The 25818-nt window shown below is 41.8% G+C and overlaps 1 long non-coding RNA gene across 1 annotated transcript in view; it reads right to left on the bottom strand.

Annotated features, from left to right (window-relative positions):
• LOC141093145 (uncharacterized) overlaps window positions 1–24226 on the bottom strand; it is a 66689-nt gene extending 42463 nt beyond the window's left edge. The window contains exon 1 of the long non-coding RNA XR_012232993.1: window positions 23593–24226. This is a non-coding gene — a long non-coding RNA (uncharacterized lncRNA). The remainder of the gene's footprint in view (window positions 1–23592) is intronic.
• Between the last annotated feature and the right edge of the window lie 1592 nt (window positions 24227–25818).

Raw genomic sequence — 25818 nt, 5'->3', positions numbered from 1 at the left:
AAGAGTGAAAAATTTAAAGGGGTCTTAATACTTTCCGTACCCGCTGTATATATACAATATATATATATTTATATATCTAATATATAAAGCTCAAGTGTGTGTATGTATGTATGTATGTGTGTGTGTATGTCCGGGATAGGCATCCGCACCGTCGCAGCTACAGTCACAAAATTTGGCACAGTCACACATCTGGACCCCGAGAGCGTCCTAAGCTATGTTGTGAGGCGAAATTTTAACCCCGCGCGTTCCAATTCACCAAACAATTTTGCCCATATCTACATACTGGGGGAAAAAGTGTGTGCGTATCAAGCCCCGCCCCTCATTATGATGTCACAATGGTTGTCATGGCGACGCTGATGTCATCATAGGTTGCAAGCCCTGCCGCCGCTCATTATGATGTCATAATGGTTGACTATAGGATGGAGGATGTGTGATGGGTATATGGGCACTGGACTATGGGATGGAGGATATGTATGACGGGTATATGGGCATGGGACTATGGGATGGAGGATGTGTCATGGGTATATGGGCACTGGACTATGGGATGGAGGATATGTATGACGGGTATATGGGCACGGGACTATGGAATGGTGGATATGTATGATGGGTATATGGGCACGGGACTATGGGATGGAGGATAATTATAATTTGCTAAAACTAACCACAGTTAGTTACTATGCCCGGGCAGTGCCGGGCTCTTCAGCTAGTCTAATATATAAAGCTCAAGTGTGTGTATGTATGTATGCGTGTATGTCCCGCGCGTTCCAATTCACCAAACAATTTTGCCCCTATCTACATAATGGGGAAAAAGTGTGTGTGTATCAAGCCCCGCCCCTCATTATGATGTCATAATGGTTGCCACGGTGACGCTGATGTCATCATAGATTGCAAGCCCTGCCGCTCATTATGATGTCATAATGGTTGACTATGGGATGGAGGATGTGTGATGGGTATATGGGCACTGGAATATGGGATGGAGGATATGTATGACGGGTATATGGGCACGGGACTATGGGATGGCGAATATGTATGATGGGTATATGGGCACGGGACTATGGGATGGAGAATGTGTGATGGGTATATGGGCACTCGACTATGAGATGGAGGATATGTATGATGGGTATATTGGCATGGGACTATGGGATGGAAGATGTGTGATGGGTATTTGGGCATGGGACTATGGGATGGAGGATGTGTGATGGGTATATGGGCACTCGACTATGGGATGGAGGATATGTATGATGGGTATATGGGCACGGGCCTATGGGATGGTGGATATGTATGATGGGTATATGGGCAAGGGACTATGGGATGGAGGATAATTATAATTTGCTATAACTAACCACAGTTAGTTACTATGCCTGGGCAGCGCCGGGCTCTTCAGCTAATATATATATACAGTCATATGTAAAAGTTTGGGCACCCCTATTAATGTTAACCTTTTTTCTTTATAACAATTTTGGTTTTTGCAACAGCTATTTCAGTTTTATATATCTAATAACTGATGGACTCAGTTATATTTCTGGATTCAGATGAGGTTTATTGTACTAACAGAAAATGTGCAATCTGCATTTAAACAAAATTTGACTGGAGCAAAAGTATGGGCACCCTTATCATTTTCTTGATTTGAACTCTCCTAACTACTTTTTACTGACTTCCTGAAGCACTAAATTGGTTTTGTAACCTCATTGAGCTTTGAACTTCATAGCCAGGTGTATCAAATCATGAGAAAAGGTATTTAAAGTGGCCACTTGCAAGTAGTTCTCCTATTTGATTCTCCTATGAAGAGTGGCATCATGGGCTCCTCAAAACAACTCTCAAATGATCTGAAAACAAAGATTATTCAACATAGCTTTTCAGGGGAAGGATACAAAAAGTTGTCTCAGAGATTTAACCTGTCAGTTTCCACTGTGAGGAACATAGTAAGGAAATGGAAGAACACAGGTACAGTTCTTGTTAAGCCCAGAAGTGGCAGGCCAAGAAAAATATCAGAAAGGCAGAGAAGAAGAATGGTGAGAACAGTCAAGGACAATCCACAGACCACCTCCAAAGACCTGCAGCATCATCTTGCTGCAGATGGTGTCACTGTGCATCGGTCAACAATACAGTGCATGCATAACGCCTTTTTGTATGACCAAACAACTCAATCTTTGTTTCATCAGTCCACAGGACCTTCTTCCAAAATGTAACTGGCTTGTTCTAATGTGCTTTTGCATACCTCAGGCGACTCTGTTTGTGGCGTGCTTGCAGAAACGGCTTCTTTCGCATCACTCTCCCATACAGCTTCTCCTTGTGCAAAGTGCGCTGCATTGTTGACCGATGCACAGTGACACCATCTGCAGCAAGATGATGCTGCAGGTCTTTGGAGGTGGTCTGTGGATTGTCCTTGACTGTTCTCCCCATTCTTCTTCTCTGCCTTTCTGATATTTTTCTTGGCCTGCCACTTCTGGGCTTAACAAGAACTGTACCTGTGTTCTTCCATTTCCTTACTATGTTCCTCACAGTGGAAACTGACAGGTTAAATCTCTGAGACAACTTTTTGTATCCTTCCCCTGAAAAGCTATGTTGAATAATCTTTGTTTTCAGATCATTTGAGAGTTGTTTTGAGGAGCCCATGATGCCACTCTTCATAGGAGAATCAAATAGGAGAACTACTTGCAAGTGGCCACCTTAAATACCTTTTCTCATGATTTGATACACCTGGCTATGAAGATCAAAGCTCAATGAGGTTACAAAACCAACTTAGTGCTTCAGGAAGTCAGTAAAAAGTAGTTAGGAGTGTTCAAATCAAGAAAATGATAAGGGTGCCCATACTTTTGCACCGGTGAAATTTTGTTTAAATGCAGATTGCACATTTTCTGTTAGTACAATAAACCTCATTTGAATCCAGAAATATAACTGAGTCCATCACTTATTAGATATATGAAACTGAAATACCTGTTGCAAAAACCAAAATTGTTATAAAGAAAAAAGGTTAACATTAATAGGGGTGCCCAAACTTTTACATATGACTGTATATATATATATACATATATATATATATAATATATATATTTTTTTTTAAAGGTGCTATTGTGCTATTGACATGAAATTTTCACCAGATGTCATAGATGTCCATAAATTAAGTTGTGTAATAATGAGAAATGACACAAAGAATAAGTATAGAATAAGAGGTGCAAAAAGCCATGGAAACTCATGACACTAGGTGAAATATGTCAGTATTTAGAAAACAATGCTGCCACTTAGTGAAAAATAACTATCAGCTGGTTCAACTTATGGCCTATAAAAAAAAGAGTCTCAATACCAAGGTGCCACACAAGAAACATCTCATGATGGGTAAAACCAGTGAGCTGTCTCAAGATCTTCACAACATTATTGTTACCAAACATACTGATGCCATTGATTACAGAAGAATTGCTAAACTGCTGAAGGTTCCAGTGAGCACTGTTGGGGCCATAATCCAGTAGTGAAAAGATTATCTTTTCACTATAAACCAGACTCAAGATTTCAGACAAAGGAGTGAAAAGAATGATGAAAACAGTTCTTCATGAGCTAAGGACCACTTGTTGAGAGTAGAGTTGAGCGACTTTGGTCGGATTGGGTTTCGTGAAACCCGAATGAAACAAAATTTGAGTCGGATGAAACTGGTCCGACTAGGTAAAAAAAAAGTCGGAGTTTAGTCCGAAACCCGACCCCAATGCAAGTCAATGGGAAATAAAAGTCGGCATTGAGCGGATGACATTCATCCACTTTTTTTGCCCTAGTCGGACCAGTTTCATCTGACTCAAATTTTGTTTCATTCGGGTTTCACGAAACTCGATCCGACCAAAATCACTCAACTCTAGTTGAGAGCTACAGAAAGACCTGGAATCAGTAGGTACAACTGTTACAATTAAAACAATAAATAACGCATCAACCTCCATGGCCTGTATGTAAGCTCACCATGCAAGACTCCATTGCTCACCTAAGAGCGTGTTCAAGCGTTTAAAGTTTGCTCAACAACATTCAGACAAGCTTGAGAAATACTGGGAGAATATAGTCTGGTCAGATGAGACCAAAATTGAACTCTCTCGCACTCTACCTTAAGCCCCCATCACACACAGCGATCTCGCTAGCTAGATCGCTGCTGAGTCATAAGTTTTGTGACGCAACAGTGATCTCACCAGCGAGATCGCTGTGTGTGACACTTACCAGCGACCGGCCCCCCCGCCGGGTATTGCTGATCGTCCTGGAATGGCCAGGACATTTATTTTGATCTCTGGTCTCCCCCTGGCCAGCACGCATCGCTGCATGTGGCAGGCGGGAGACCAGCGATCAGCGAGCTGGCGCTGGTAACTAAGGTACACATCGGGTTTCTAAGCGGCGCACAGCGCTTAGAAACCCGAAGAAGTGTACCTTAGTTACAAGCGGGCTGATGCAGGGAGCTGGTAACCAAGGTACACATCGGGTTTCTAAGTGCCGCGCGCCGCATAGAAACCCGATGTGTACCTTGGTTACCAGCTCCCTGCCCCAGCGCACTGGTAACTAAGGTGCACAGTGGGTAACTAAGCGATGTGCGTCGCTTGTTACCCGCGGGTCGCTGGTGCTGATCGCGGGTGAAGCTGCCTGTTTGGCAGCTCACCAGCGATCATGTAGCGACACACCAGCGATCCTGACAAGGTCATATCATTGTCGGGATCGCTGGTGCGTCGCTATGTGTGACGGGCCCTTATTGACGGGGCTGTGGGCATTGTTTTACCATGTCACAGCTGGGGGTCACGTGATAGTGACTGAGCAAGCATCGCTGAGAGACAAATATGTCAACATACGGTATATGCAAAATGACTGCTTTTAAAGGTTTATATAGATGTGCACTATATATTGTAGTGAACCACCTTTTTAAGTCTCTAAAACTCTGACACTCACTGTCAGTTAAAGTTTCTCTTTTTCGACTCTGAATTGTAATATCTACTTGTGCTTGCTTGATGAATTCTGGTTGTTTGACCGCTGCCTGTTTCCTGACTATTTATTGTCTGCAGATTTTGTACCTTTGCTGCCCTCCTAGTTCTAACGGCAACCCGTTTCCTGACCATTCTTTTATCTTCTGATTTTGTGCCTTGACTACCCTCTTGATTCTTACCGGGCTAACTTCACATCTCTTGCCTTTGGTTCAATCCTTCCGTGAATGCAATCCAGTGGACCCTCATGTTAGACCAGATCCATGTAGAGAGGTTGAAGGGTAAAGGCCGGATTCTGCCAGATGGAAAGGCTTGCACCAGGTCGGTCCGAAGAGGTCTTTTTGAGCCTGCATATTCTGATACATACTACATAAAGGGACCCACTGATAAAGACCGCAAAATTATATTTTTTCCACTAAAATATTGTTTTAGCTACAAATTTTTCATTTTCACAAGGAAAAATAGAAGAAAATGAACCCTAAAATGTATTATGCAAAATCCCCAGAACACGGCAATATCTTATATGTGGTTAAAAACTGCTGTTTGGGCGCACGGCTGAAATACCTCATTTGCCGTGGCCTTAAGGTGCCAAAATAGCAGATACCTCCACAAGTGACCCCATTTTGGAAACTGAACCTCACAGATGCTTCACAGACCTCTATAACAGTTGGTTTTTCCAGTAAAATGGGAAGAGAAGAAGCTACATTTGCTATTTGGCATGTAAATTTGGCTGGAATAGATTGCAGATACCATGTCTCATTTGTAGGAATACAATAGGAACTACCACAAGGGACTCTATTTTGGTATCTAGACCGATAAAGGAATTCATCTAGAAGTGACTCCATCTGCCTCATTATAGTGTGTGGTTCTGTCAGAGGTTTTGTCTGATTTATGTTTTTTGGGATTTACACAGATACATTGACGTAAGTGCTCAGCGGAGAGCACAGGATAAATATGAACTAAGCCTTATTTCGATTTTTTTCAAACAGCAGTACAAGAATAATTTTTCTTTTTACAACATTTTTTGATCAGCATAAGTGAGAAGATATTTTTATTCTTCGGGTTGGTGCGATTACAGCAATACAAGACTTACCGTAAATCTTTTTTATGGTTTGCTACTATCACACACTAAAAATGATTTTTTATTTAAAAAAATAGTATTTTTGTCGCCATATTCTGAGAGCTGTAACTTTTTAATATTTTGGCAGACAAAGCTTTATGAAGGCTAATTTTTCATGCGGCAAGTATGCATATGAAAGGAAACGTATTATTACTTCCCAATTACACTTAACTACTTTGAGGGAATATTACAAACATAAGAGAATAGTTTTCTTTTCTGTCTAATAAATATGCTATGGCTATACTTCTGTTTAACATGGAATTTTTACAAGAAATTGTGTCTCTTAATGCTAATGTTGTTGACACTGAAAATAAAATAAGACATTTTGGGCACGGAGTTGTTTGAAAAATTCAAGGAGACTGTTAATACACGTTTAAATAAAGTGAAGGAGGATCTAGAGGAGGTGAAGAGGCGTAAGTGGACTAGAGACACTGAAGATTATCGTGTGGGTAAAATTTACAACTGGCAAATGGAACCAAAGAAAATTTATAAAGATAAGAAAGTGCCTAACATTATTTTCATTATTATCATCATTATATCATTATTATCAAGTTATAAAATCTGTTAAAAATGACTTTTTTGATTTTTTAAACAATGTCGATTTTTCCAGAAATAATGCAACTCAATCTGGAGGAAGGTATCGGGAGGACGAGAAGAGGGTGGAAACACTACCGCGGACAAAAAAGAAAGACGTCAGAGTATGAACCAATCCTACAAGACCAGCAGCGAACAAGAAAAAGGATCAGACCTCGTGGTAAATCTTTCAAGTAGATCATTATCCAATGATGAAATTAAAGTTTTATCAAAGGGACTGTCTTATAGTCCGAGTAGTCATATTGATTGGTTTAGTATAGAAAAGGAATTGTTTAGATTCTTTAGGCAGATTAAGCTAAAACATTGGTTTTCTGATCCTAAGAATATAAAAGAAGTCATGATCAAGGATGTGAACATGGGGAGTATTGATACTGTGAACAATAATGTGGGGATATTTGAACTGCATAATTATATGTGCAACAAAAGTGATTTTATTCCAGCAAACAATGTACCTGCAATTGAAGCATTTATTACAGCAGTAAAAAAAGATGTTGAGTTTTTTAAAGAAAGTCATACTATGGATAGATTTAAGCATCCCAATATGAGTGGTGCCGAATATAAAGCTTTGATTCAGTTGGCACATGACGACAGCATCACCTTTAAGTCAGCAGACAAGGGTGGTGCTGTCATCGTTATGAATAGCAATGACTATGTAATGGAAGTCAGGAGACAATTGTCAGATGTTGAAGTCTATAGAAAATTAGATAGTGACCCTAAGTTTCAGATTATGGGGAAGATTAAAAATATTTTGAATAAAGCTTTTTGTGATAAATTAATTGATGAGGATTTATATAAATATATGTGGGTGGATAATCAGATCACAGCAATTATATATATTGCCTAAAATCCACAAATCTTTGGTAAATCTGCCCGGATGCCCAATAGTGTCCGGAAGGGGCTCTATTTTTAATCATATTGGGATATTTTTGGAAGAAATATTAAGCCCGTTGAGCCAACACACTAAATCTTTCATATTGGACACAACAGATATTTTGTGTAAATTGGGTGAGATACGATTGAAGAAAGATATGAATCTTGTATCGTTTGATGTAGTTTCGTTATACACGTCAATCAGTCATGAATTAGGCCTTAAGTCAGTAGACAGGGTCCTGAATAACACTGAGTTCACATTTGAACAAAAAAATTTTTTACTAAGTTTATTGGAATTGTTACTGTGTAATAACTATTTTTTATTTGAAGATGATTATTTCATCCAATTGAGAGGACCGCCATGGGTGCCAATATGGCGCCTGCTTATGCAAATTTGGTCATGGCGGCCATGGAGGAGGACTTCATCTATGAGTCCCACCACTTTGATCATGTGCTCGGGTGGTGGAGATACATAGATGATGTCCTCCTACTTTGGAATGGTACAATGGTGGAATTGGAGACCTTTTATGGATTTTTGAACTCCATTAACGATGACATAAAATTCACTATGATTTACTCAGAGACTGAGATCCAGTTTTTAGATATCCTGATTAAGAGGAAGGATGAGAGATTAGAGACAGAGATTTATGTGAAGTCCACCGATAAAAATAACTTACTTTGTTATGATAGTCACCACCCAAGAAAAATGGTGGAATTCCTTCCATTTAGTCAATTACTCCGTGTAAGGAGGATTGTGAGTGAGTCTGGTGCTATGGATGAATCTTTAGATAATATGATCATTAAATTTAGACAGAGAAAGTATCCTATGAAATTAATGGAGGGTGTTAAAATGAGGGTTAAAGGGATAGCATGTAATGATCTTTTGTCTCAGAATAAGCAAACTAGGGATGTAAAATATAGGATTCCATTTGTTACCACGTATTGTGAAGAGAGTGACCGTATTGTTTCTATAATAAGGAAACACTGGTCTACACTGGGTAAATGCCATCCAGAGGTTAGGGAATTCGGGTCTCCACCGCTAATTTCCTATAAACGGGCCAGAAATATCAAAGATATAGAAGTACATTCAGTTATTGGTTCAAAAAAGAAAAATTCTCAGACTACATTGACTGGTAAAGTTAGGGTTGGTTCATTCCCTTGTCTCAATTGTGTGAATTGCACATATATGGAAAAAGGCAGTTCCTTCCAACATCCGCATATTAATAAGGAAATTAAAATAAATCATTTTTTGACGTGTTCTTCAGAATTTGTCAATTATCTTCTAAAATGTCCATGTAATCTGTACTATGTAGGTGAAACCACTTGTGAACTGAAAGTGAGATTAAATCAGCATAGACATAGCACTAGAAAAAAGAGACAAGATCTACCGGTATCCAAACATTTTTCAGATTTTTTCGTTTTCAAATAATTTTATTGTTTTTTTAGAAATAAACAGGGTAGGGAAAGGAAGGTAGAAAGGGAGGGAAGGGAGTGGGGAATAAACAACCTTGTACAGGTACGGAAAAAAAATTGAAAAACTAGAGAACCCACAAATAGGCATAGAATAACATATATCGAATAACAACATAAAAGAAAAAAAAAAATCGACAATCCTTATTATGGGGTAACATTCTTGGAAGGAGATACAGCATCCCAGTACTAAAGCTCCCAGGTTTAAACTTCAAAATATAGTGCCTCTTGTTGAGTCTATTTGATATGAAATTTGTTGTTCCAGGTCTTCCATTTTTTTGAGTATTTGTGAATGTGATTGTTGTTAATTGCAAATCTGCGTTCTAAATCGCTGTGTTGGCCTATCTTGTCAAGTATGTCTGAAAACTTGGGAACCTCTGCTTTCTTCCACCATTGTGCTAACATGGTCTTGGTCACTAAGAGGATGTGTATGATAATGTGTCTTACCGAATCATCAAATTGTTTCAAGTCTAATGAAAGAAGTGCTCTTTCGGGTGTAATTGTGAAGTACTTAGCAATGAGGTTAATGTGCTGTGTGACTTGAAGCCTGAGGTTTTTGATTTTTGAACAACCCCAGAAAATATGGTAGTGGTTCCCTTCTTGTCCACAATCTCTCCAGCACAAGGAAGATAGCTCTGTGTTAAAATGCGATAACCTCGTCGGGGTATAGTACCACCTATTTAACAATTTGAAATAACTCTCATGAAGACCCATTGATATGTTGGAATTGTAAGTGTTTTTGATGGCATCGTTCCAGTTCTCGAGACGGATATCAGCACCAAAATCGGACTCCCATCTCTTCATGTATATGTTTTTGTGGCTCGTTAGGTCTTTGACAACAGATCTATACAAATTAGGCAGACTCCAGAGGTTTTTATTTTTAAGGTTGCACAGTAGTGAAGATAGCATTTCATAATTCAAAGTCTTCCCTTTTATGAATTTCCAAATTCTGTCTTTCAACATGGTGTAAAAGACTCGCTCAGATGACGGTAAATTATATTTAACCCTGATCTCACCGAATTTCAGGAACGCCACTCCACTAAAAACATCCCCCACCCTTTTAATTCCAGATTTCCCCCAAACCTCCGGTATCGGGAGATCATCCATCAGTGCCAATGAAGATAGAGGCAACTTTAAGATTTGCTCTGCTTTTTTGATATTTTTAGTCGGCTTAATGAGATCCCTCCAGGCTGAGATTATCGGCCGGAATATAGGATGAGATGAGTTCGCACTGGGCTTTTGCAGAAGGAAGTGAAAGAAAAGCTTTTGCAAGGAACTTCTATCACTAGCATCTCTCTCCAAGCCATACCAAGCTGGATGCGTCATGTTTTCAGTAAACCAGTGCCAGCTCTGTTTGATGAGCGAGGCCTGATAATAAGCGTATCTGTTGGGCAGTCCTGCGCCCCCATGTTTTTTATTTTTGTACATCAAGTCTGCAGATATTCTTGCTTTTTTACCTTTCCAAATAAATAGTCGGATGAGCTCTTGAGCTCTATCAATGGTTTGGCGCGGAAAGCTAACTGGTAAAGTCCTAAATATGTATAACATTTTGGGAAGGATAAAAGTTTTGACTGCCAGAATCTTCCCAAAGATGGAAGTCTCTAGCTGAGCCAAAAAGGATAGATCACCTGTAATAGTCTTTATAATGCTGTCTAAATTGGCCCTAACTGTTGCTTGGATTGATCCTGCTATTCTAATCCCTAGATAGACAATCTTTTTCTCCTCCCAAATGAACTGGGTTTGGGCCTTTATTTCGTTAATTTCAGATTGTTTCATGTTTAGAGTTATAAATTTTGATTTGTTTGGGTTTATCTTAAAATAAGATGCTCTAGAGAATTTTTCTAGTTCAACTGAAAGGGCTTTAATGGAGTTTGCAGGATCCAGTAGCGCGAGGAATAGATCATCTGCGAATAATCCAATTTTAAAATTTCGTGATGGCAGTTCAAAGCCTTTAATATCATTGTTTATTCTTATTTTTTCGGCCAGGGGCTCTATGGCAAGCACAAATAGAAGGGGGGACAGGGGGCACCCCTGTCTCATGCCATTGGTAATGTCGAACGGGTCGGAGAGGAAATTGTTTGCATAAATCCTGGCACTAGGACCCGAGTACAAGGCGAAGACTGTTGATTAGAGTTGAGCGATACCGTCCGATACTTCAAAGTATCGGATCGGAATGGATCGGCCGATCTTAAAAAAAAGTATCGGTATCGCCGATTCCGATACCGGAAGTCCCATTCAAGTCTATGGGACTTCCGGTATCGGAATAAGAAAAATCCTGTTTTTCCCTTGTACAGCCTCTCTGGGGTCTGTACGGGCCTTTCGGGGGGCTGTGCCGGCCTGCCAGGGGGTCTGTGCAGGCTCCGGTGGTCTGTGCCGGCCTGCCGGGGGGCTGTGCAGGCTCCGGTGGTCTGTGCCGGCCTGCCGGGGGGCTGTGCAGGCTCCGGGGGGCTGTGCCGGCCTGCCGGGGGGCTGTGCAGGCTCCGGGGGGCTGTGCCGGCCTGCCGGGGGGCTGTGCAGGCTTCGGGGGGCTGTGCAGGCATCGTCCGATGGGACTACAAGTCCCATCGGGCGATGCCTGCTATCATGACAGTGATTCACACATTAGCCAATGATGGGACAGTAGTAGTCCCATCATCCGGCTAATGTGTTGAATGTAAAAAAAAAAAAAAAATTACATGCTACATACATGCTACATACATACAACATGCATACTACATACTACATACATGCTACATTCATACTACATACTACATACATGCTACATTCATACTACATATATACTACATGCAACATACATACTACATATATACTACATGCATGCAACATGCATACTACATATATACCACATGCATGCAACATACATACTACATATATACTACATACATACTGCATGCTACATATATACTACATGCAACATACATATTACATATATACTACATACATACTGCATGCTACATATATACTACATGCATGCAACATGCATACTACATATATACTACATGCTACATACATACTACATATATACTACATACATACTGCATGCTACATACATACTACATGCTACATACATACCACATACATACTACATACAAACTACATGCTACATATATACTACATATATACTACATGCTACATACATACTACATATATGCTACATACATACTACATACATACTACATGCTACATACATACTACATATATACTACATACATACTACATGCATGCTACATACATACTACATGCTACATACATACCACATACATACTACATACATACTACATGCTACATATATACTACATATATACTACATGCATGCTACATACATACTGCATGCTACATGCATGCTACATGCATGCTACATACATACTACATGCTACATACATACCACATATATACTACATACATACATACTACATACAATACATTCATACAATACATATATAGACATACAGTACATATAACATAGAGTAACATACTTACCAATACTTGTCACATTGTTCCCCGAAGCCATTGTCTTTTACGGAATAAATATTAACATAACAAACCACAAAAATACTCACCCACGATCCGAAGCAGTCCACGAGTGTGTCCCACGACGATCTTGGGTAGAGAACTGCAGCATCAGCTGTTGCTGCCGTTCTCTACGGGCTGCAGGAATCCAATGACGGAAGGTAGGTATCCTTCCGCACTGTATTCCTCCGCCACTTAAAAAAAAAAAGTCCCTAGTCTCACTTTATGCCATTGCTGCGTGGGAATTTCCCACACAGCAATGGCATAAAGTGAGACTAGGGACTTTTTTTTTTTTAAGTGGCGGAGGAATACAGTGCGGAAGGATACCTACCTTCCGTCATTGGATTCCTGCAGCCCGTAGAGAACGGCAGCAACAGCTGATGCTGCAGTTCTCTACCCAAGATCGTCGTGGGACACACTCGTGGACTGCTTCAGATCGTGGGTGAGTATTTTTGTGGTTTGTTATGTTAATATTTATTCCGTAAAAGACAATGGCTTCGGGGAACAATGTGACAAGTATTGGTAAGTATGTTACTCTATGTTATATGTACTGTATGTCTATGTATGTATTGTATGAATGTATTGTATGTAGTATGTATGTAGTATATATGTGGTATGTATGTAGCATGTAGTATGTATGTAGTATGTATGTAGCATGCATGTAGCATGCAGTATGTATGTAGCATGCATGTAGTATATATGTAGTATGTATGTAGCATGTAGTATGTATGTAGCATGCATGTAGTATATATGTAGTATGTATGTAGCATGTAGTATGTATGTAGTATGTATGTAGCATGCATGTAGCATGCAGTATGTATGTAGCATGCATGTAGTATATATGTAGTATGTATGTAGCATGTAGTATGTATGTAGCATGCATGTAGTATATATGTAGTATGTATGTAGCATGTAGTATGTATGTAGTATGTATGTGGTATGTATGTAGCATGTAGTATGTATGTAGCATGCATGTAGTATGTATGTAGTATGTATGTAGTATATATGTAGTATGTATGTAGCATGTAGTATGTATGTAGCATGTAGTATGTATGTAGCATGCATGTAGTATATATGTAGTATATATGTAGCATGTAGTATGTATGTAGCATGCATGTAGTATATATGTGTTATGTATGTAGTATGTATGTGGTATGTATGTAGTATGTATGTAGTATGTATGTGGTATGTATGTGGTATGTATGTAGTATGTATGTAGTATGTATGTGGTATGTATGTAGTATGTATGTAGTATGTATGTAGCATGTAGTATGTATGTAGCATGCATGTAGTATGTATGTAGTATTTTTTTTTTTTTTTTTTTTTTTTTTAACATTTAACACATTAGCCGGATGATGGGACTACTACTGTCCCATCATTGGCTAATGTGTCAATCACTGTCATGGTAGCAGGCATCGCCAGATGGGACTTGTAGTCCCATCGGACGATGCTTGCACAGACCCCCGGACATCAGGACAGCCCCCCCGGCAGGCCGGTACAGACCCCCACAGGGTGCACAGACCACCGTCAGGCCGGCACAGCCCCCCGGCAGGCCGGTACAGACCCCCACAGGGTGCACAGACCACCGGCAGGCCGGCACAGCCCCCCGGCAGGCCGGTACAGACCCCGGGCAGTCCACACAGCCCCCTGGCAGGCCGGCACAGCCCCCCGGCAGGCCGGCAGAGACCCCCGGAAGGCCCGAAATGACGGCGCATCATGATGCGCACACACCGCGCATCATGATGACGTCAGGCTGTCAATCAGCTGAACTTCCGATTCCGATGCCGACTTCCGATATTGAAAAAATATCGGAAGTCGGTATCGGAATTCCGATACAGCAAGTATCGGCCGATACCCGATACTTGCGGTATCGGAATGCTCAACACTACTGTTGATAGAAACTTCTCGTCAAAGCCAAATCTAGCGAGAGTTGCTTTTAAGTAAAGCCAGTTTAGCCTATCAAACGCCTTCTCGGAGTCCAGTGCCAGAAAAGCAGTTTGGGTTCTCAGGTTGTTCGCTAAATTTATCAGATTCAACACCCTTCTAGTTCCGTCTGAGGTCTAGCGGCCCTCTGTAAAGCCTATTTGATCATCCGCCAACAGACATGGAAGGATGTTTTTTAATCGGTTTGCAATGATCTTTGAGTAGATTTTAATATCGCTATTTATGAGCGAAATTGGCCTATAGCTCTGCATCCTCTCGGGGTCCCTCCCCTCCTTTGGAATCATGATAATTGTTGCCTCTAACATCTCCTTTGGGAAGGAACCCCGAGAGGACGCCAGATCAAAGACGGAAGCCAGCTGTGGAGCCAGAACTTTTGAAAAGGATTTATAGTAGTCTCCAGAGAAGCCATCCGGCCCTGGTGATTTTTGGGACTGCAGTTTCTTGATAACATCAACAATTTCTCTCTCTGTAAAGGGGCTATTGACATAACTCAAGTCCAGCTCATCGACTCTTGGCAGATCGATACTCTGTAGAAATGAATCTACAAAATTCGAGTTAACCACCGGTGTTTGGGGGTCATCTTTCAGGTTATAGAGATTTTTAAAGAATTCTGCAAACGAGTTGACAATGTCCCTAGGGTGCGTTTTGGGGTCACCCGAGGGAGATACTATCTTATTTATACTCCTTTTAATTCTTTCTCTTTTTAATTTCCTCATCATAAACCTGGTAGGCTTGTTAAGAGACGCATACGATTTGTACTTAGATGCTTTGATGACTGCATCATATTCCTGGTAGATTTCAGATCTCAAACTCTGTCTAAGTCTCAAAATCTCAGCCTGGACGGTCTGGGAAGGAACTTTTAAGTTTGTTTTTTCTCTAGATCATTAATTTGGGCCTCTAGGTTTGTAATATTTTCCCTATTTCTCTTCTTATGTTTAGAAAGAATTTGCATAAGACACCCCCTCAGGACCGCTTTATGGGCGTTCCAGACCGTGAACTGATCTACTTCACCAGGTACGTTTTCCTTGAAGTAGTTTAAGATAGCGTTTTCTATCTCTTGTTTGTACTCTGGTATATATAGCAAAGCTGAGTTAAGCTTCCAGCGGAATGGTTTGTCAGGGGGAGGACCCACAAGGAAGTCAATGAAAACCGGGGAATGATCCGAGATGGACTTCTGCATGAAGCGAATGTCCTTAATTTTGGACAGAGTGAATATGTTAGTAAGTAGAAGATCTATCCTGGAAGCTGTCTTATGTACATCTTAAAAGTGGGAATACTCACGTGACGATGTATTCAAGCAGCGGAAAGCATGATAAAGCTCATTTTGAATTAACCAGTTTTTTAAAGCTGGGACCTTGTGGCGAGCTAAAGAGGATGAATCAATGCTGCTATCTGGGACAATATTAAAGTCGCCCAATAAGATGAGTTCGCCTGTTTTAACTTTGTCGATTTTTTTGATAAGCTTGTTCAAGAAACGAATGTGTCCCTTGTTGGGTGCGTATACATTCACTATTGTGCATGGCCTTTCATGGAGTAAGCATATGAGTATATGAAACCTGCCCAAGGAGTCTGGTATTTCTTTGATGAGCTGAAAAGGAACGATGCCACCTACCAATGTGATGACTCCAGCCTTTGTGGAGAGTGACTTGTACATGTGTGGGAAGTTCTTGTGCTGGAAGACCGGGTGTTGATCGGAAGCCAGCTAAAACCTCCTGAAGGCATACCAATTCGGCCCGGGTTTGGTTGATCTCCTTCCATACCGCATACCTCTTATTCGGACTGTTGAGCCCCCTAACATTGTACGATAAAATTTTCATCGTTAGAATGCAATATCAAAACAGGAAAGGTAAACAAATAGAACAATGAAATACAGAAAAAAAAAATTAAGAACTTGAGAGTTCTCCTGGAGGACTCCAAACTGGTTGGTGTCTCACCTTAGACCGGGGGAAAAACGAGAAAAAAATTAAGTGGCAAGTTCCCACAGTGACAACGATAAACTGTAATTACGGGTACTAATATTCATGTTCAGGAAAAGGAAATAATAGTGATCTCCAAATAAATTCAAACATAAGACAAAGATCAATCCTAATCCCTATCTCTAAAGGATGGCTCATCCATCAGGAATTTAAGAAACTTCTGACCCCTGTGTGGAGTATAGATGGGGTAGTGTTTATCTTTATACCAGACTAAAAGCTTGGTAGGGAAACCTCATCTATATGACACTCTAAGTTCCCTAAGTTTAGAGGTCAGGTCTCTGAAGGAGCTTCTTGCGTCCATAGTCTCTTTGGAAAAGTCTTGGAAAATCTTAAGATCCTTATAAGGCTCAGGGGGTGAACCTCTCTCTCGCAAAGATTTTAAAACTTTCTCTTGGTTTCAAAGAAATGGACCCTGAGGATAGTATCCCTGGGCTTTTCCTGTGGGACCCTTTGGGACGTGGGAGGCGGTGTATACGATCGATATTGACTTCTAATTCTGTCAATTTTGGCGATAATTTTTTAAACAAATTTTTGGTGTAATCAGAGAGATCTGCCTGGGAGACCGACTCAGGGATACCTCGTATCTTTAAGTTATTTCTCCTGCTTCGGTGTTACAGATCCGTCAATTTGTTTTTAAGGGAAATAACCTCCTTTTTGAGGAGTGCTTTGAGAGGTAAACTATATCCCTCTCCGCCTGTACCATCTTTACCTCATATTTCTCAACCTTTTGGCTAAGATTTCTGCAAGTTTCCTGTAGGGCCTTGGCCTGAGTCTCAAACCCTATTTTTAGGGCATCACTGAAGGACTGGAAGAGATCCGCCATGAATCCTTTAGTGGCTTGTTTGTTGGGCCCCTTGTATTCCCCCAGGTTAATGGATGGAGGAGGAACCTCAAACGAAGGGAATGGACCTCCATTATCCCTCCTAGGCTTCTGCCTTTCAGGGCTTGTGTTTGCAGTATAGTCAGTTGAGACACTGTCGTAGTCCTCAGATGAGAGACTCCCAGTGTTTTCCTGATCGCCTGGTCCCTTCCTTTTGTTTGATTTGGAAGTGTCCATTTCCTCCGTAAGAGTCTCAATTGGAGGGGGGGGTTTAATATTGCCCTCTAAATTTTTATTTTTTTGAGGCGTTTCAGGTTGTGTTTTAGATAGTGTTTTGGTCAATGAGCTATTAGTACCTGATCCCCCTTTTGCAACTTTGACAGATACAGGGTTCTTAAATTTTTTTAGATAAGGCATTTTTGGCTCGTCTCCTTTCAGGGGTGACCTAGATTTTATTGGGCTTAACAAATTAGAGATATCGTTGTATGATTTAAAGTGTGCCCCAAAATTGTGCCTCGTGACCCTGTGTGGGCTATTGGAAGCTCTGCCCCTACCTGACTGCATCTTGGTTTGCCACAAACCCTTCCCAGACATCAGATCTATGACCCCTTTAACCCCTTCACCCCCAAGGGTGGTTTGCACGTTCATGACCGGGTCAATTTTTACAATTCTGACCACTGTACCTTTATGAGGTCATAACTCTGGAACGCTTCCATGGATCCTGGTGATTCTGACATTGTTTTCTCGTGACATATTGTAATTCATGTTAGTGGTAAAATTTCATTCAAATAACTTGCGTTTATTTGTGAAAAAAATGGAAATTTGGCAAAAATTTAGAATATTTTTCAATTTTCCAACTTTGAATTTTTATGCCCTTAAATCACAGAGATACGGCACACAAAAAACTTGATAACTAACATTTCCCACATGTTTACTTTACATCAGCACAATTTTGGAACCAAAATTTTTTTTTGTTAGGAAGTTATAAGGGTTAAAAGTTGACCAGCGATTTCTCATTTTTACAACACCATTTTATTTTTAGGACCACATCACATTTGAAGCCACTTTGAGGGGTCTATAGGATAGAAAATACCCAAAAGTGACACCATTCTAAAAACTGCACCCCTTAAGGTGCTCAAAACCACATTCAAGAAGTTTATTAACCCTTTAGGTGCGTCACAGGAATTTTTTTGAATATTTAAAAAAAAATGAACATCTAACTTTTTTTCACAAAAAAAATACTTCAGGTTCAATTTTTTTTTATTTTACCAAGGGTAACAGGAGAAATTGGACTGCAAAAGTTATTGTGCAATTTGTCCTGAGTACGCTGATACCTGATTTGTGGGGGGGAACGACTGTTTCGGCGCATGGCAGAGCTCAGAATGGAAGGAGCGCCGTTTGACTTTTTCAATGCAAAATTGGCTGGAATTCAGATCGGACGCCATGTCACGTTTAGAGAGTCCCTGATGTACCTAAACAGTGGAAACCCCCTACAAGTGACCCATTTTGGAAACTAGACCCCCCAAGGTCTAGATATGTGGTGAGAACTTTGAACCCACAAGGGCTTTACAGAAGTTTATAACGTACAGCGGTACAATTAAAAAATCATATTTTTTCCACAAAAATGATCTTTTCACCCCAATTTTTATTTTCCCAAGGGTAACAGGACCCTAAAAGTTATTGTGCAATTTGTCCTGAGTATGCTGATACCCCACATGTGGGGGTAAACCACTATTTGGGCGCATGGCAGAGCTCGGAAGGGAAGCAGCGCCATTTGACGTTTTTGGCTGGAATTGAGATCGGACATCATGTCGGGATTGGAAAACCCCTGATGTACCAAAACAGTGGAAACCCCCCACAAATGACACCATTTTGGAAACTAGACCCCCTAAGGAACTTATCTAGATGTGTGGTGAGAACTTTGAACCCCCAAGGGCTTCACAGAAGTTTATAACATAAAGCCGTACAATTAAAAAATCATATTTTTTCCACAAAAATGATCTTTTCACCCTCAATTCTTATTTTTCCAAGGGTAACAGCACCCTAAAAGTTATTGTGCAATTTGTCCTGAGTACGCTGATACCCCACATGTGGGGGTAAACCACTATTTGGGCGCATGGCAGAGCTCGGAAGGGAAGCAGCGCCATTTGACGTTTTTGGCTGGAATTGAGATCGGACACCATGTCGCGATTGGAAAACCCCTGATGTACCAAAACAGTGGAAACCCCCCACAAATGACACCATTTTGTAAACTAGACCCCCCAAGGAACTTATCTAGATGTGTGGTGAGCACTTTGAACCCCCCAGTGCTTCACAGAAGTTTATAACGCCCGGGCGTGAAAATAAAAAATTCGTATTTTTTCCACAAACATGATCTTTTAGTCACCATTTTTTTATTTTCCCAAGGGTAACAGGAGAAATTAGACCCCAAAAGTTGTTATCCAATTTGTCCTGAGTATGCTGATACCCCTTATGTGGGAGAAAACTACTGTATGGGCACACGTCGGGGCTCGGAAGGGAAGTAGTGACGTTTTGGAATGCAGACATTGATGGAATGGTCTGCGGGTGTCATGTTGCCTTTGGAGAGCCCCTAATGTACCTAAACAGTGGAAACCCCCCACAAATGACCCCATTTTGAAAAGTAGACCCCCTAAGGAACTTATCTAGATGTGAGGTGAGCACTTTGAACCTCCAAGGGCTTCACAGAAGTTTATAATGCCAGGGCATGAAAATAAAAAAATCGTATTTTTTCCACAAACATGATCAATTAGTCCCCAATTTTTTTTATTTTCCCAAGGGTAACAGCAGAAATTGAACCCCAAAAGTTGTTGTCCAATTTGTCCTGAGTAAGCTGACGCCCCATATGTGGGAGAAAACTACTGTATGGGGACACGTCGGGGCTCGGACGGGAAGTAGTGACGTTTTGGAATGCAGACATTGATGGAATGGTCTGCAGGTGTCATGTTGCCTTTGGAGAGCCCCTAATATACCTAAACAGTGGAAACCCCCCACAAATGACCCCATTTTGAAAACTAGACCCCCTAAGGAACTTATCTAGATGTGAGGTGAGCACTTTGAACCCCCAAGGGCTTCACAGAAGTTTATAATGCCAGGGCATGAAAATAAAAAAATCGTATTTTTTCCACAAACATGATCAATTAGTCCCCAATTTTTTTATTTTCCCAAGGGTAACAGGAGAAATTGAACCCCAAAAGTTGTTTTCCAATTTGTCCTGAGTACGCTGACACCCCATATGTGGGAGAAAACTACTGTATGTGGACACGTCGGGGCTCGGAAGGGAAGTAGTGACGTTTTGGAATGCAGACTTTGATGGAATGGTCTGCGGGTGTCATGTTGCCTTTGGAGAGCCCCTAATGTACCTAACCAGTGGAAACACCCACAAATGACCCCATTTTGGAAACGAGAACCCCTAAGGAACTTATCTAGATGTGTGGTGAGCACTTTGAACCCCCAAGGGCTTCACAGAAGTTTATAATGCCAGGGCATGAAAATAAAAAAATCGTATTTTTTCCACAAACATGATCAATTAGTCCCCAATTTTTTTATTTTCCCAAGGGTAACAGGAGAAATTGAACCCCAAAAGTTGTTGTCCAATTTGTCCTGAGTACGCTGACACCCCATATGTGGGAGAAAACTACTGTATGGACACACGTCGGGGCTCGGAAGGGAAGCAGTGATGTTTTGGAATGCAGACATTGATGGAATGGTCTGCGGGTGTTATGTGCGTTTGGAGAGCCCCTGATGTACCTAAACTATTGAAACTCCCCACAAGTGACCCCATTTTGGACACTAGACCCCCCCACGGAACTTATCTAGATGTGTGGTGAGCACTTTGAACCCCCAAGTGCTTCACAGAAGTTTATAACGCTCGGACGTGAAAATAAAAAAATCATTTTTTTCCACAAAAATGATATTTTTGCCCCCAATTTTTTATTTTCCTAAGGGTAACAGGAGAAATTGGACCCCAAAAATTGTTTTGCAATTTGTCCTGAGTAGGCTGAAACCCTACATGTGGGGGTAAAACACTGTTTGGGCGCATGGCAGAGCTTGGAAGGGAAGGAGCACCATATGACTTTTTCAACTCAGAATTGGCTGGAATTGAGATCAGACGCAATGTTGCATTTGGAGAGCCCCTGATGTGCCCAAACAGTGGAAACCCCCAATTCTAACTCCAACCCGAACCCCAACACACCCCTAACCCTAATCTCAGCCCTAACCCTAGCCCTAACCCTAGCCCTAACCCTAACCCTAGCCCTAACCCTAACCCTAGCCCTAACCCTAACCCTAATGGAAAAATGGAAATAAATACATTTTTTTAATTTTATTATTTTTCCCTAACTAAGGGGGCGATAACGGGGGGTTTGATTTACTATTTATGGCGGTTTTTATTTTTGGCAGCTGTCACACGCTGAAAGACGCTTTTTATTGTAAAAATAGTTTTTGCATCACCACATATTGAGAGCTATAATTTTTCCGTATTTTGACCCACTGAGTCATGTGGGGTCTTATTTTTTGCGGGACGAGTTGACGTTTTTATTGGTACCATTTTTGGGCACGTGACACTTTTTGATCGCTTTTTATTCCGATTTTTGGGACGCAGAATGAACAAAAACCAGCGTTTCATAAATTTCTTTTGGGGGAGTGCGCTTACACCGTTCCGCGTGCGGTAAAATTGATAAAGCGGTTTTATTCTTCGGGTCAGTACGGTTACAGCGATACCTCATATAGGTCGTTTTTTTATGTTTTGTCGGTTTTATGCAATGAAAACTATTTTATATAAAAAATAATTATTTTTGCATCGCTTTATTCTGCGAGCTATAACTTTTTTATTTTTTCGCTGATGATGCTGTGTCACAGCTCGTTTTTTGCGGGACAAGATGACGTTTTCAGCGGTACCATGGATATTTATATGCGTCTTTTTGATCGCGCGTTATTACACTTTTTGTTTGGCAGTATGATAATAAATCATTATTTTTTGCTTCGTTTTTTATTTTTATTTTTTAAGGGGTTCGCTAAAGGGGTTAACTAATGGGACAGTTTTATAGGGCGGGTCGTTACAGACGCGGTGATACCTAATATGTGTACTTTTATTGTTTTGGGTTTTTTTTATTTTCAAAAAATGAATTTATTGGGGAATATTTTTTTTTTTTTTACTAATTTATTTGGCGATTTTTTTAAAATTATTTTTACACTTTTTTTTAATTTTTTTTTACTTTATTACATAGTCCCAGGTGGGACATCACTGTCCTGTGACAGATCGCTGATCTGTCACATCACAGATCACTGTGACAGATCAGCAATCTGTCACTGGCAGTGCCGAAGGCTTCCTCATGCCTGCGCTTTGCAGGCACTGAGGAAGCCAGCTTCCTGCAGGCCCCCGAAGGACCCCGTCGCCATCTTGGATTTGGGGGCCTGGAGGAAAGGAGCCCCCCGCAGCAGCGCTGCACATTGCGCTGCCGTGGGGGGCTCAGGGAAGCACGGAGGGAGCCCCCTCCCTGCCGATGTTTCCCTTTAACTCCCGGTACACCGCGATCGTGTTTGATCGCGGTGTGCAAGGGGTTAATGTGTCGGGGGCGGTCCGTGACCACCCCTGACACATAGTGCCGGGTGTCAGCTGTGATAATCAGCTGACACCCGGCCGCGATCAGCGGCGCTCACCACGTGGGCGCCGCTGATCGCGGTAGACGTACTATCCCGTCCATGGGCATAGGGGCCCGGGTCCCATGGACGGGATAGTACGTCTCATGTCAGGAAGGGGTTACATTATTCAATCAAACAAGTTAAGAAAAATGGTCAAAAAGCAATTTTCCCAAAGGAGTTAACTGAGAGACCCTTAGTGAGTGCGAGTAAAGTCACACAATTCTGCAGTATCAATATCAGCAGCCCACTGTGTCTCTGATCCTCAGCTGAAATAAAGGTAATCTTCTGTTATAATTCACTGGTCAGATGGATACCAGGCACCGGGACCACCAGCCATGAACTGCAGACTCTGTTATATTGTATGCCTGCGCCGCTGATATGCTGAAAGCTGCCAGTGAACAATCCCTAGGGACGCTATATGGGGATAAAGAGTGCCTCCAGATGCTTGTGTCCTTTCCCCAGTACCCCTGTGGTTAAGTCTCTGCTGTGCTGTACAGTTCGTGGGAGTATCTGTGCCTGTCACAGGGGAGACCGCTGACTGATCGCTGCAGGGCCTGTGACGTCAGGTCTGCTCAGTGCTGACAGGCTGGAAGCTGGGAGCGGTCGGATCTGCTTCCCATTGAAGTCTATTGTGGCTGTGAGCACTAATCAGCAGCCGGATCTAAAGGCCCAAACTCGGATGTGCCTCACCTCTGCTGTCTTCAGAGGCTCCTCCTGTGCTTGTCGCCCCCTGTCCGGTCAATGTGGCTGTGGAACGCTGTTCTTAGCCGTTCTGATGTCTGTTCAATGGGTCCAGTGGTATCCCTCCGCCTCTCTGCTCTGTGACAAGAAAGTAGTCCCCGCCGGTGTCCTCTGCTTATATCCTCGGTGTGTCAGTCCAGAAAGGGTCCAGATCAGCTCCTCTGCCCCCGCTCTCCTCACCCTGGCCGTGAAACTTCCTGATTTCGGCGGCACTCAGTCAGAAATCCAGAGGGGAGATTGTGCATAGTTCTGTATCCCTCCGCCGCAGCAGTGCCATTATCCTTTACACCCCACAGGCAAAAAACATTGCAGTCAGTTAGGCTACTTTCACACATCAGTTTTTGTGCATCAGGCGTGATGCGGCGAAAAGTGTAAAAACCGGATCCGGCGCCTGTTGCCACCGGATCCGTTTTTTTCCCCATAGAGTTTCATTATCGCCGCATCGCGCCTGATGCCTATGCGGCGTATCCGGTTTTTGCCAGATCTGGCAAAAACAGCCGGTCCGGCGTCTGGAAAAAACGTTCTCGTTTTTTCTCAGCGCCGGACCGGCTTTTTCCACAGCGCATGCCCGGACTCTGTGAATGTTAACCCCACAAGTGCCCGGTGAGAGAGAGAGAGATCTCTCTCTGTCACCCAGACACTTGTGAGAAATCTCTCTTGCCGGGCACTTGTGGGGTTAACACTCACAGTGTCTGGGTGAGAGAGAGAGATCTCTCTGTGGGGTTAACCCCACAAGTGCCCAGCAAGAGAGAGAGATTCTCTCGCCCGGACACTGAGTGTTAACCCCACATGTCTCTCTCTCTCTCCAACCCCCTCTCCTCTCCCCTCCCCTCCCCTCTCCCCTCTCCCCTCTCCCCTCCCCTCTCCTCTCCTACCCTCCCCTCACCTCCCTTTCAGCAGCTGTCTCTCTCAGCGGCTGTCTTTGTCCACCTCCTGCTGCGGCTCCTTTAAATCACGTCTGAGCCGTATCAGACGCCGCACACACATCCGGTGTCACGGCTGCAGGCCGGATCCGGCGGCCCGGCTTTTCGCCGCACGCCGCCGGACCCCACACACCGGATGTGTGAAAGTAGCCTAAGAATCAAGTAGTGCCTTACCGGGAGGATTCCAAATAAAGTCCTTATTACTGGCAATGAGCCTCCAGATCAGTCCTGGCTTATATACAGCCCACAGTAGCACTCCAGTCACTTCCAGGAAGGCCAATGGTGGGAGGGTGATGTCCCTCTGTTTCTCCTACACCACTACTGTCCCAAACTTTTACAAGTTCATATCTTCGGTCTCCTTTGGACCAGGGTCCTAGTTTTAGGCTCAGAATGTGCACCAGAGTTTCAGGAATAGAATAGGGTCCAGTATGGGTTTTTTTTGTTAACCCTTTGCACGCTATTTTGTTGCTTTAGTGGGTGACTGTGGGAGCTTAGAGCTCTTGCCTCCTACATGCTCAGAGCCCAGGCAACGCCCCCCAACATTTTTCAGATTTTAAGCATGTGGAAAAGGATCTGACGTTTAGAGTAATAGACTATATTCCACCCTTGAGAAGAGGTGGAGATTAGAACCAAATTACTGAAGATTGAGGAGCTACAATGGATTAAAAAATTAAATACATTAAAAACTTTTGGTTTAAATGTTGATTACAAGCTACAGATCACTCTATAATGTTGTAATAAACTCTTCTATGTGCTACTGTTTCTCTTATGATTTTGGGTTGTATTTTTAAGGTATTATTTTATTTCTATTTTTGTTCTCTTTTTCATATCATGCGGCAGCAGACTGATATTGGAATGCATGACTCCCCTATTGAATAAAAACAAAATTACATGCATTTTTCAATAAAAACATGTTATATGCTCAAAATCTGGTTTAAAATTTTCTTTTTCTTTTGTTGTTTATATAAAATATTCTTTCATTTTTATTATATTATTTATTTAATTTTTCTTTTGTGGTGAATGTGCCTGTATTGGGATTTGAACCAGCGGTTTTTCGGATCAAAATGTCTATTCTTTTGGGAGAGGTGGAGTGTGGGGCCTTTAGCGAGGTTCACCACTTTTCTTCCCCAATTATGTGTAGGTTACCTATCCCAGCTAATGGGAGGTGTCCCTATTACCTATTTGGATGAATCCGTTTACCGTGAGTCCCTCTTGCTATAAGCTATAAATATGGCATTACATTCACTTTTTT

Source organism: Dendrobates tinctorius, unplaced genomic scaffold (genome assembly GCF_039654945.1).
Source record: "Dendrobates tinctorius isolate UK_male_01 unplaced genomic scaffold, ASM3965494v1 ptg000062l, whole genome shotgun sequence".
Lineage (NCBI taxonomy): Eukaryota > Metazoa > Chordata > Amphibia > Anura > Dendrobatidae > Dendrobates > Dendrobates tinctorius.
Note: the sequence above shows the minus strand (reverse complement) of the source record. Positions and strands in the feature narration are given on the sequence as shown.